At 41.5% G+C, this 11,501-nt stretch overlaps 1 pseudogene; it reads left to right on the plus strand.

Moving 5' to 3' along the window:
- Positions 1-1,585: 1,585 nt before the first annotated feature.
- LOC144231288 (hsc70-interacting protein pseudogene) lies at positions 1,586-2,796 on the plus strand (annotated as a pseudogene).
- Positions 2,797-11,501: the final 8,705 nt, after the last annotated feature.

Raw genomic sequence — 11,501 nt, forward strand, 5'->3', positions numbered from 1 at the left:
AGAGATTTTGCCTTCACTGTTAGCAAAGTTTTTCATGAGTTGTTGTAGAAAAGAAACAAAGGGGCAAAGCATAGGATCAAAAGGAGTCATGACATTTTGGAACTGAAAGAACTTTAGTTCAGTGCCTTCGTTTACTGATAAGTTAACTGGGGTATTATGGTAGGCAAAGTCATGGCCCCTCAAAAGTGCACATTTCTAATCCTCAGAACCTGTGAAAGTATTACTATACATGGCCAAAGGGACTTTACAAATGTGATAAAGTTAAAGACTTTGAGGTGGGGAGATTATCCTGCGTTATTCTCATGTGCTCAATCTAATCACGAGTCCTTAAAAACACAAGAGAAAAGCAGAAGAGTAGATCAGAGAGTTGCAGTGTGAGAACACAACCATTGGTTCCTGGCTGTGTAGCTGGAGGAAGGGAACCTCCAGCCAAAAATGTAAGTCCTGTAGGAGTTGTGAGTGGCCCTCCCATTACAGGCAGCAAGACAATAGGAACCTTGGGCCAACAAAAGAGAGAAACTAAATTTTGCCAACAATTTGAATGAGCAAAGACACAAATTCTCCCCTAGAGTCTCCAGAAAGAAAAGCAGCACTATACCTGATTTTAGCCCAATGAGACCCATGTTGGATTTCTGACTTACAGAAATGTAATATATTTGTGTTGTTTTAAGCTGCTATATTTATGGCAGTTTGTTCTGGTAGCAATAAGAAATAGGCATACAGAGGGAAAGAGACTTTGCAAATGTCACATACTTAATCTATAGTCCAGCTGTATCCAGGACTTTTGATAGATCTTCCCCACTCATCCCAACGTCACTTTCTCTCTAACATATCACTTGAATTCTTTCCCTCATCCTGGTGATCATCCCTCAAACAAATCTGGTTATCTTGCTTCCTTTCTTGGTTTCCTATCATCTGTCTCACTGTCTAGAATGGAAGCTCTCTGAGGACAGGGAGTTTGTTTTTACTGCTTACTACTTTATACTTAGTTACCAAATGCTGCATATGGAGTAGGACTGAATGAAACATACTGAATGAATGGGAAAAAATGATTAAATGAATGAGTGCCTTAATAAACCTCATGTCAAAATCAATGACAATGGAACTATCAAACTGAAATAAATTTCATAAATTTGAACTCAAATTTCTCATTTTACAAATGAGAAAACCTAGGACTGAGCAGACCACAGATCTAATTCTTAACAGATCCAGAACAGAGCTTAGGCCTCCTGACCACCTGTAGAGGCATATTTTTGTTTTTCATTTGATGTGTATCAAAATGTCACATTGTAAAAGCAGTGTGGAAGTAAATGGATGCTGTGCGACCTCAGGGTAGAAACTGGAACTGATACTGCCTGCCTGTACATATTTCTGAAAATATTCAGAGGCAATACCCATCCTTAATGTTCTTGCCTTTTTAATCTGTCTTTCTATAATTAGCTCAGATAGACCATAGATATTTAAGCTGGCATTTTCATTCATTCTTTAAAAAGATGATAAAGCTCTTTAGAAAGAACAGGCTTGGAAGTCCTGTCCAGTGTTCTGATGCTGCTGCTCTGGATTAAAAGGAGTTGACTAGCCCTTCCACACGGTCACGCTGAGCTAGTACCCGCGCCTGGAATCGGGCCGCAACCTTAGCCGCGCCCGCCGTCTTCTCTGGACCATGGACCCCCGCAAAGTGAGCGAGCTTCGAGCCTTCGTGAAAATGTGTAAGCAGGATCCGAGCGTTCTGCACACAGAGGAAATGCGCTTGCTGCGGAAGTGGGTGGAGAGCATGGGGGGTAAAATACCACCTGCTACTCATAAAACTAAATCAGAAGACAATATCAAGGAAGAAAAAACAGATAGTAAGAAGGCGGAGGAAAACATAAAGACAGACGAACCATCAAGTGAGGAAAGTGATCTAGAAATTGACAATGAAGGTGTGATTGAACCAGATACTGATGCCCCTCAAGAAATGGGAGATGAAAATGTAGAGATAACCGAGGAAATGATGGATCAGGCAAATGATAAAAATGTGGCTGCCATTGATGCCCTAAATGATGGAGAACTACAGAAAGCCATTGACTTGTTCACAGATGCCATCAAGCTGAATCCTCGCTTGGCCATTCTGTATGCCAAGAGAGCCAGTGTCTTCATCAAATTACAGAAGCCAAATGCTGCCATCCGAGACTGTGACAGAGCAATTGAAATAAATCCTGATTCAGCTCAGCCTTATAAGTGGCGAGGGAAAGCACACAGACTTCTGGGCCATTGGGAAGAAGCAGCGCATGATTTTGCCCTTGCTTGTAAACTGGATTATGATGAAGATGCTCGTGCAATGTTGAAAGAAGTTCAGCCGAGGGCCCAGAGAATTGCTGAACATCGGAGAAACTATGAGCGAAAACGTGAAGAGCGAGAGATCAAAGAAAGAATAGAAAGGGTTAAGAAGGCTCGGGAAGAACATGAGAGAGCCCAGAGGGAGGAAGAAGCCAGACGACAATCAGGAGCTCAGTATGGCTCTTTCCCAGGTGGCTTTCCTGGGGGAATGCCTGGAACAGCAGGGGGAATGCCTGGAATGGCAGGAATGCCTGGGCTCAATGAAATCCTGAATGACCCAGAGGTTCTTGCAGCCATGCAGGATCCAGAAGTTATGGTGGCCTTCCAGGATGTGGCCCAGATCCCAGCAAATATGTCAAAATATCAGAGCAACCCAAAGGTTATGAATCTCATCAGTAAATTGTCAGCCAAATTTGGAGGTCAAGCATAATGCCCTTCTGACAAATAAAGCCCTTGCTGAAGGAAAAGCAACTTTGATCACCATTGGATGTCGCAATAATACAAACCAGTGTACCTCTGACCTTCTCATGGAGAAAGCTGGGTGCTGTGAAGATAATCCCTACCCCTCTGGCCCACATGCAATGAGACATTTTACAGTGGTTTGCCACTAGGGTTTTCATTCAGATGATGTTTTCCTACTAGGAATTACAAACTTTAAACACTTTTTAAACCTTAAAAATATTTAAAAAACGTATTAAAAGGGTGTGTTAATCCCTACATTTTTCTTTACTAATGATTTGTTTTTTTCCATTGCATTAATTGGGCAAGGAAGATACTTCAGTATGGAAGAGTTTATTGCTCAGTTTGAGTGAAATAAAGGCTTATTAGGAAGAGGCAAATATAACATTTAAATAGATGAAGTTTGAGTTGGGTATATGGTTACTGAGGTATTTTGACTTGTCTTTATAAATGCTTTATTTTTTTTAATGTTTTTATTTATTTCTAGGAGAGAGAGACAGCGTGAGCAGGGGAGGGTCAGAGAGAGAGGGAGACACAGACTGAAACAGGCTCCAGGCTCTGAGCTGGCAGTCCGCACACAGCCCGACGCGGGGGTCGAACCCACGAACCGCGAGATCGTGACCCAAGCGAAAGTCGGATGCTTAACCGACTAAGCCACCCAGGCGCCCCAATAAATGCTTTATTTTTTAAACATGATTTATTTCGATAAAACCATTGGGACCACCAGTGTTGCAGTAGGACCTGGGTAGGGGCTGGAAGTTCTTGGCACAGATGCTTGTGCACATGCATTTAAATCTTACACTGTGGTGAAGGGATGATTGTTATAATGCTGCAGTAGAGTTGGATTACTTAGCTGTGTTCTTGTGTGATACAGAAAATAAATGTTTCACATTATTTCCACACAGGGGAAATAAGGGAATACTTTTCTTCTTATATTTGTGTGTTTAGAATGGTCAGAAAATGGCCCATCTCTTTGTGTGCTTTCTACTTGTTTTTGCCTCCCCATCCCCTTATTCTTTTTGGGCTAAAGATAGTCTTTTTTCACTGGCACCATCACTACTATCCTCATTCACAGCGTAATTGTGCAAGCATATGTAAAGCTGGGTTTAATTTAATATGTAATACATATAATGATTATAGAAGGTAATACCCATAACAGCTATAGTTTCTTACTTGGCCAAGAGATTTCATATTTAAGTATTAGGTTTCCACTTCAGTGAAAGCTTATATCAAAAGGAGGGATTCCCTTTGGTGTTTAGTCCTCTACTTAGGAAATACCTGTTGCAATTGCAGTTTATCTTACATTATTCATCTTCATGTTTTGGAAAGCATGAGGTTTGAATTCATTGATCCATGTAGGGAGAACTAAACTTTTTGGTCCAACATGAATTATAAAATTATTGAGATCCATGGGTCTTCATTGTGGAGTTGATGGTATTTTGAGTCACTGTACTGCTCTTAAATACTGCACCATATCCCCACCTCTCCTTTTTCTCCCTCCCTCTCTTCAAGGATAAAAAACTGATAGATTTTCTGTTGTACATTCAACTTTTAACATTAAGACTAAGTCCAGGCACTATACCAGGAACTGTTAGGTTTCTGCCTGTCTTTCAATTTAAAGTGCTGCTGTTTAAAAACAGTTTCAAGGGATGAGACCCTCTGTCCTTTCTTATTTTAAGAATCAGTGGTAGGAGCAGTGAAGAAAATTTCATGGAATACATTTCTGAAATAGCACATTTCTGGAGTCATAAGTTGATTCAGGTTCTCATCCTTTGCTGTACACAAGCAGATAGAAATGCATCTGTTATATAAGCGAGAAAAGGCTGTATGCTAACTGAGCATGCTTTTTAAACCCTTTAAAATACTCAGCATATAAACTTGCATTTGAGCTTGAAAAAAATAAATAAATAAATAAATAAATAAATAAAAGGAGTTGACTACCTGTCTCAGCTACAACATAAGACTGATTTTCAAATCCACTTCTGAAGAACCTGGGTGGCTTAGTCAGTTGAGCACCTGACTCATGATCCCAGGGTTGCGGGATCAAGCCCCATGTCGGGTTCTGTGCTAAGTAGAGCCTGCTTAAGATTCTCTCTGTGTCCCTCTGACCCTCTTCCTCACTGGTGTGTTCTCTCTCTCTCTAAAATAAATACAGTAAAACTCACTTTTAAATGGCTCATTTGTTTTCTATTGCTATTCTATTTTATGTACCCAGTGTCCAATCTTTTAATTACTACCTCCATGTGTTGTAATCAAACCTTTTTGGGTTTTTGTTTTTTATCCTAGAAAATAAAGCAATTTCCTATTTCATCTGTGAATTTTATCAACAAGTATCTACTGAGAATTCTCCAGGGACAAGAGCAGAGATGCCAACTTTGAGGGGACATGCACGTCTAGACCAAGGGCATCTCTGCTGTGACTGTCATGGACAGATGCTGGGAGGGGGCTTTCTGAGAGGGTTACAGCAAAGCCACTGAACTCCTTGTGAAGCCAGACTGCAGGCCAAATTATGGTTTGCCCTTCTGTATACATGCGGTGCTAGATACTGAATGTTTGTGTCTCTCCCAAATTCATGTGTTAAGACATAATCCCCAACATGATGGTATTTGGATGTGGGGCCCTTGGGAGGTGATTACATCTTGAAGTAGAGCATTCATGAATGGAATTAGTGTTCTTATAAATGAAGCCCCAGAGAGCTCCTTTGCCCCTTCAGCGATGTGAGGACATAGTGATGAGATGGTATGCAAATAAGAAGAGGGTTGTCACTAGAACCTGACCATCCTGGTGCCCTGATCTTGAACTTGTAAGCCTCCAGAATTGTGAGAAATGGATTTATGTTGTTTGTAAGTGACACTGTCTCCAGTTCTGTTTTAGCAGCCTGAATAGACTAAGACAGTTGGGGTGTGATTTTCTGTTGAAACATTTTCCTTTGATTTACTAACCCTTCCTCACTCTTCCCACACTGGCTTCATCTTCTTTTCTTTCCTGAAAATAATAACCCTTTCCCTGTCAGAGCCAAGGAGGAGAAAACCAGAACATTTTAAAATAGGAAAATAAAGACACCAGGAGGATCAAGGGGGAAAACAGGTAAAACATCAATTCCTAGTCATGGGTGACTTGGGTCTTACGGCATCTCTCTCCTTCCTTGTCATGTGCTGCCACTTCACTTCAGCCAGGCAGCATCTTCTGTTGGACCAGAAGGTCAAGTCAGATATGTCTTCTGGGCTGTCTAGAAACACAGCTCGTGCCTGGGCTAGTGGCGTTTATCAGCACAGCAGTATCTGTCTGCCTCCCTTCAGCCTCCTGACTGCAATGAGGAAGCAGCAAGCACAACTGGGCTCCCACGGGTGAGTGCCACAAATCAAATTGTTCCTTTCATAAGCCTGACCCAGGCAGTCACTCCCACGAGACAGCGGTTTTCCAGGAGAGGTTTTCTATTCTGACAAAACCCATGAGGCAACTGTTTGTGAAGAGATTGAATATAGCCCTCCCATCAGGATGAAAACTTTCAAAATTACACTCTAAGCAGTGCCAAGTCACGGGAGACCTGCACAGGGTCCAGCCTCATTTTGTTGCTCCTAGTTGAGCCCCTGAGAAAAATGTTTTAACTTCTCTGGGCCTTGGCTTTCCCATCTGTAAAGTAAGGGCCTGTCTAGTATCCAATACGACAACATGGAGGCCTGGGGTCTGAATTCAAGTCTGCACATATATTTTATTTATTTATTTTTATTTCCTTTTTTTAAAAGCAAGTATTTTAAAATAATTTTTTAATGTTTATTTATTTTTGAGAGAGAGTATGTGTGTGAGCAGGGGAGGGACAGAGAGAGAAGAAGACACAGAATCCAAAGCGGTTTCCAGGCTCTGAGCTGTCAGCAAAGTGCCAGATGTGGGGCTCAAACTCATATACTAAGAGATCATGACTTGCACTGAAGCCAGATGATTAACTACTGAGCCACCCAGGTGCCCCTTAAATTTAGAATTTTAATGTCTTTAGCTGAGACATTTTCCTACCAGTCTCCTACAGTGTCCCCTGATCTATCTGGGTTTAAACTAAGTTGTCTTCATTTACCTTATTTGGTCCCTGGAGGCATTTCAGTTTGCACCCCTAGACTACATGACCTTAAAGTTTACTTTTGGCTTTAATAGTTTATGATTCCCCAATTCTAAGTCACGTGTGATGGAACAAAACAGAGAGATGAATTGGACACTTCAAGTATATGTTCATCTAGACTCTGGATTCTAGAGGACTAATGATCGTTTCTATTTCCCATGCCCTCAAATTTCCATACACGGTACATATTTTCAGCAGCAACCTGGACTATGAGAAATGTGTGTGACTTGGTGCTTTATGAAAGGGGAGAACATGAGAGGCAGTGGCTGAGCAAGGCAGGTGAGTATGTGCAAAAGCTTTAGACTTGCAGAAAGAAGAAACTTTCTTATAGATGGCACAGTGGCCATAACTCCCTCTATGCATTGCTTTGATAATGTGCTTTGCAGCTTCTCTCATTGAGATAGAGTCCATTTCTCCACCCCTTGAAACTAGGCTGGCTTGTGATTTTCTTTGGGCAATAGAATGTGGTAGAAGTGACCCTATGCCCTTTCCAAGTCTAAGAGTCAAAAAGTCTGGCACGTCATTCCTTTGTTGTCTCAGAACCCTGATACCTGGCTGTCAAATGAATAAGCCTTGGTTGGCTTGCTGGAAAATGAGAGACATGTGGCTTTGTTGCCCATATTGCACCAGCCAACAGCCTGCCTTCCTTAGAAGCACACTTGCCACCCTGACCAGCAGTTAACTACTGTTGCAAGAGTGAGCCCCACAGACACTAGAAGAACCACCCCAGCTAATTCTAGTACATAAGCTAAAGAAATGCTGGTTGTGTTGAACACTAAGTTTTGGGATGGTTCTTTATGCAGCATCAGCTGGTATAGACTCGTGTCCAACTCATGTCAACAAACTGAACGAGTAGCATGTGAGAATACAGATGAGTAAGAGACTGTTTCTGTCTCCAAGGAGCGTATGGTTTAGCCAAGAAACAAGAAAACTGTACAGATATCGACAGGGAAAATGAGATCTGGCAAATATAGTGAAGGCACAAAGCTTTGGAGTTTATATTGGAAAAGACTTAGTAAAATAGGCACCATCTGAAGTGGATATTAGATCATGTGTAGGATTTATACAGGTGAAGATGAGAGATGGATTTGTTATTTAGGGGGAGAGGTAGGTGGATAATAACAATAATACAGACACCCACAGAAACAAGAAGTAAGAACAGTTTCAGCAAGCATTTACTGCACTCCCATTTTCCCATCTGTGAAAACACAAAGACACACATGATAAATGGTTCCTGATCCAACTGGAAACACTAGACACAACTACGTGAAAAAAATTATAAAGTAAGGCATGAGGCTTCTCCCTGAGCCACTGCACAGCAGGGTAGCTGTGATAGCAGATGAGACCACAAGGCTCAGGTTGTCCAGAATTAGAACAATGTGACCTTTGGGAAGGCTATCTGCAAGGGAGTCCCAGCCTAATTCATTTTTAAGGGTGACCAGAATCCTGCTTTCCATGATACTTCCTTTTGCATACCAACACATATTCTGGTGATATTTAAGAAAAATATTTCTCAGATTCCTGCAGCAGAAGGTGATGATGATAAAGGGTTTGGGGGGGACATTTTATGATAGTCGGCAAGAAATATGCTATTGATCTGGATTTGAAGAAGTTATTGAATGACAGTGAAGGACAGTTCAGTAGGGGATAGTCTGTCTACCATTTTCATCCTCATGTTCCTGGGGGTCAGCAGATGAATTGGTCTGTTGGCTAAGCATGACTTAGGAATAATTTATCCTTATCTAGGAAATAATCAGGTTTGCAAGTTCCAATATGTTATACAGTACACTTATGTTTTGTCTGTGTATGGAGACAATTGGGAAATAATTTTAAAACATCATATGTAACAAAATGTATTGTTGCATGATTTATAGTGGGAAAAAAAAGGATGAGTTAAATGACAATACAAAAGTAGCCAATTTCTCTCTGAGGGCTATCAGACACCCTAGAAATAGGGTTCAATATATTTCAGAGAGTTTTCGTCTGAGTCTCAGTCCTACAAGGTGGCCTCAGTCCTGTGAGAAGTAGTATATAAGATGCTACATGGCCCACTGAGTTTAGGAAATGCTGCATGCTATAAACTGCTCATGAGATTAATTCTTCATTTTAATGTAGACATGTTCTTGAGAAGTTCCTCCTTTAAAAAGACCACTGTAACACCAGTGATTCTTAAGGAACAACTAAAATATCTTGGTAAAATGTGATCTATTCTGATCTTTTCCTTTGCCAGAAGGAAACAGTTAGTGGCTAAGTGATTTACTCAGTCTCAATTCCACTAATACTAGAGATGAAGTAGAACCCAGATCTCACCAAGAGACCCTTGGTCAGGGGTCTTCTTTCTCAGACCTCTCATTGCTGTTGGGAGCCATTCTGAGCCCACTAGTCGAGAAAACTCCTGGTGAGGTTAAAGCACGTTTGCACGGTCTCTTGCCAATCAGATGATGACCGATATCCACCCCCACTCAATTATTTCTGCTTGAGCACTGACCCCTAGGGTACCTTGTTGATCAATATCGGGAGTGACTTGTCCCCTTATTCCGGCCCTGGTATGATGATTGCACCTTGTGAAGGAACTTATTGTGAGAACTTCTTCTTTTGATTATGGGAACAGACATCGTGTCTCCAGCAGCTCCTGTTTCCCTCCATACTTTCCCTTGAGCTATGAACAGGCTAATGACCCCTAGTCATAAAAGATTGACCTTTACATGTACAATTCTGTTTCTACTGTTGCATTAGTCCAAGATGTTCATATAGCTCAACATGCAAATCAACTAACCAAAAATGTCTCTCATGCCCTAGCTATTCAAGAAATCATAAAAGTAGACACAAAGGTAAATGCACTCAAAGAGGCTATTCTATGTATTGGAAATAAGCTAACTCTTTAAAGGTATGGTTGGCTCTCTGGTGCCATAAAGCATATAACTGAAAATCAAGTCTTGCACAGAGACAAAGAGCCTAACTTAGAGAAAAGGAACAGATAAGGGCAGAAGATAAGTTAGTACATACACCTTTGCTAACTGATGGTTAGGCCTTCCCTAAGGCCTACTTTCCACAAACACCTTCCCTTCCCCTGGCAGCTGTGATGAGGATGGATAAGAGTATCTACAAACCTATGACTTAATCTTACTGTTATTATAATGTGAACACCTTGTTATTTTCTTAGTTACTCAACCTCACTATAATTGGGGCAGTTCTGCAAGACTTCAGTAAAACCTGTTTCTGTACATTTTCCAACAACACCTTATCACAAAGAGCTATCCATTGTAAAAATTCCATTTCCTGATGCCATGTTAACATTTGAGCTATAAATAAAGGCACCAAAACCGACAGGACAGAGAGGCCTGCCTGGTGATCAGAAAGGATCTCGGGGCTCTCTCACTCTCTTTCGCCGACACCGTCCATCCTTCAGGGACCCCTGGACCTGTGGGAGCCGGTGCGGCCTCCGACACATTGCCTCATACAGAGGCAGAGACCCTGCCTGTAAGCATCAGAAAAATAAGGACAGTGAATCCACAGGTGGGAGCAAACCACAGCTTTGCAGATAAGAACCACGGGGAAGCTCCCTGTGTCAGTGTTGGGTAGGACAAATGATGCAGAGGATATTCCAGAGAGTGCACAGAACATTCCATAATGGGACTCACTGTCACTACTGCATCCCATCCTCTCCCCTTTTTCTTTTTTCATTTTTATTTTAATAGATTTTACTGTTTAAATGAGATTAAGTTCACAGCAAAATTGAGCAAAAGATATCGAGATTTCCTTTACATCCTCTACCCCCACATATACATAGTTTCCCCCACTATTAACACTATTGTTGGAGATCTTCTCTCTTTGAATTACCTAACCATTTTTCTCTGCCTTCAGATTCAAGGGCAATAGCTTGCTCTTTTTTGGACTCCCTTTCCAGTGATTTGAAAGATGCACATTTTTAGGGGGGAATATTATCTTCCTTTTTCATTTAAATCTTTCAGGCCAGCTTCCAGAGCTCTACCTATCTGTGGAAGAGACACATTGGTGTAGCAAGTGTAAATGGTGTCCTTCTGTGGCCAGTATCTCATCTCTATTAATTTTACATGTGATCATGAAAAACAGATATTTTCAAAGGCCTCTTAAACTTTGGTTCCATTCTTTGAAGACTTGAGTTAGCTTCCAGAACTTTATTAGTCTAAATCTTACAACTGGCATCAAGTTAGACATGGCAGTGTATTTCTTCAACCAGATCTCTCCTTGCCTCTAAAAACACCTGCTGTTCTCTCTCTTCTGGCTGCACCCTGCTTCTCTCCCATCCCATCCAGCAAAGCAAACTGCTTCTTGCTTCTGGGCAGAACAGAAGCATAAGTGAACTGCAGAGCTGGCTTGGTGTTCATCCTCACACAGCATATCTCTGGCTGACTGATTTATAGAGACTTTGCTCACAATGGCTGTCCTGGGACCAATGAAGACTTTTAAGGGAGCGTATTATAGAGAAGGAATGGCCCAGCCATTTCCATGAGAATTTCTCTGTACTTCAGAGAGGGCCTGAGTTTCACACGATGGCAGGAGCAGCTAGCTGTGGGTTGTAGCTTTCTAGATTATGGAGTGTAGGGTTCCCCAGGCAGAAATGGTAGGGGTA

Source organism: Crocuta crocuta, unplaced genomic scaffold (assembly GCF_008692635.1).
Source record: "Crocuta crocuta isolate KB4526 unplaced genomic scaffold, BGI_CrCroc_1.0 scaffold184, whole genome shotgun sequence".
NCBI classification, from domain to species: Eukaryota; Metazoa; Chordata; class Mammalia; order Carnivora; family Hyaenidae; genus Crocuta; species Crocuta crocuta.